Source organism: Rattus rattus, chromosome 1 (genome assembly GCF_011064425.1).
Source record: "Rattus rattus isolate New Zealand chromosome 1, Rrattus_CSIRO_v1, whole genome shotgun sequence".
Taxonomy (NCBI): Eukaryota; Metazoa; Chordata; class Mammalia; order Rodentia; family Muridae; genus Rattus; species Rattus rattus.
Window position 1 is genome coordinate 30,994,763 of NC_046154.1, and position 2,151 is coordinate 30,996,913.

The 2,151-nt window shown below is 46.6% G+C and overlaps 1 non-coding gene across 1 annotated transcript; it reads left to right on the top strand.

Moving 5' to 3' along the window:
* The first annotated feature begins 1,150 nt into the window (after positions 1-1,150).
* Positions 1,151-1,253, top strand: LOC116890402. The gene has a single exon (XR_004386604.1). It is a non-coding gene; the product is annotated as a U6 spliceosomal RNA (small nuclear RNA).
* Positions 1,254-2,151: the final 898 nt, after the last annotated feature.

Consider the following 2,151-nt stretch of genomic DNA (forward strand, 5'->3'; position numbering starts at 1 on the left):
AGTTGTGGGCAATGTTGGAGCTGAGAACCAAATCCTGCTCCTCTGTTAGCGCAGTAAGCGCTCTTTTCTTTCTTCTTTAAAAAAACAAATTATTTATTTTACATGTATGAGTACACTATCGCTGTCTTCAGACACACCAGAAGAGGATATCAGATCTCATTACAGATGGTTGTGAGCCACCATGTAGTTGTTGGGAATTGAACTCAGGACCTCTGGAAGAACAGTCAGTGCTCTTAACCTCTGAGCCATCTCTCCAGCCCCATGAGTTTCCTTTTCGATGGCAGGTATTACCAGGTTTAAAGAACAGGGGGTTCTTTAGCTCAGTGGTAGAGCGTTTGCCTAGCAAGCGCAAGGCCCTGGGTTCAGTCCCCAGCTCCAAAAAAAAGAAAAAAAAAAAAAAAAGAACAGTAAGAAATACTGGTTGCCAAGCATGGAGGCATTTGAGAGGCAGAGGCATTTGAGAGATTAGGAGTGTATGGCCATCCTCAAATACATGGAGAGTTCAAGACCAACCTGAGCTACACAAAACTTAGTCTTGAGATATGAAAGGAGACTGACAATGATCTCAGAGGAGATCAGAGCATAAAGCAAGAACGTTATCATTCCGATGTCCCTGTTGTTTTTAAGTAGGTCTCAGATGGAACCCTCCTGAGAATGCTAGACTAGAGTCCACTGCGGTAGAGGTGACTGAGGCAAAAATTCTACACTGTTCTTTCCTGCTCATCGCAGCGGGCTGAGACTCGTGAAGGGCAGGCTGGAGGACAGTGAGTTTGACTAGGGTAAGAATGATGTATGGGCTCAGGTCTTGAACACCTAACTTTGCTTCCTTGTCTAACCTTGTCACTACCCGTTGATAAGGAATCCGTGGGGCTTGGGCGTGCGTGAACAGCTCTAATGTATTTGGATTTGACCCAAAGAAGCACCAATAGGTCTCAGGTTGTGGGCCTCAGCAGCCTGAAGACCCCATGTGACAACCCGAGCAGGGAAGCAGGGAGTAATAGGGAGCTTGGGTGGACGGTAGTAATTGGGGCACGGAACTAGATTTTCTGGTTTTGAATCTTTTTTTCAGTAAAGGGAAAATTTTGGTGTTATTTTCATTCCAAAAGCAGATAAATAAGCACAGAAGAGCAGATTAAAGTTAGCCTGTTCGGTGCTGGCATTGGCAGTACATATAAGAAGACTGAAACAGCACAGAGATCAGCGTGGCCCCTGTGCAAGAGTGACCTGCAAATCATGAGGCGTTCCATGTTTAAAAGACGCAAAGGCACTTGTCCACCTGAACTCGATCCCGGGACCCACATGGTAGAGGGAAGAGAACTGATCCCTGAAAGTTGTCCTCCGACCTTATAAGTGTGTCATGACAGACATGCGTGTGCACACATCACATGTGCACACACGCACGCACGCGCGCGCGTGCACACACACACACACACACACACACGCAAACAAGTAAGTAAGCAAAATGCTATTTAAAAACAAAATGTAGGGGGCTGGAGGGATGGCTCAGTGGTTAAGGGCACCGACTGCTCTTCCAGAGGTCCTGAGTTCAATTCCCAGCACCCACATGGTGGCTCACAACCATCTGTAATGGATCCAATTCTCTCTTCTGGTGTGTCTGAAGAGAGTTACAGTGTACTCACATAAAATAAATAAATCTTTAAAAATGTATATTAAGAGAATTTTAACAATTGTCTGGGAAAGCACTCCCAAGCCGTTCAGGCTCACTTCAAGTCTTACAAAGGTCCCAGAGGAAAACAGACAGAACTTAGGCCTACACAGCGCTCCGGCTGAGAGTTTAATCTCCACCATTCATAATAGATTGTGCTACTGACCCTAATTCCTTACCCTTCCCTGTCCACAGCCTTTGTCATCTGACTCCATGGCTTTTCCCACTTACAAGGTGGCATCTGTATACTCCCCTTTTGTGTTCTGCCCGGCCCAACAAGCTGCAACAGAGATAACTAGGTACTAGCTCTGGGTCAAGACCTTCGGAGGTCTTCATGTCTGTGGACGCCCTGCTTCTAACCATGCCAAGACCACCAGCTTGGCTTCCCCTGCAAGATGCAAGGTAAGTGGCCATGCCATCATCCTAGCCAAAATAGTCTAGATCCATCAACAACCGAGCCAGCAGCAGACCTAGAAAGGCCCCAT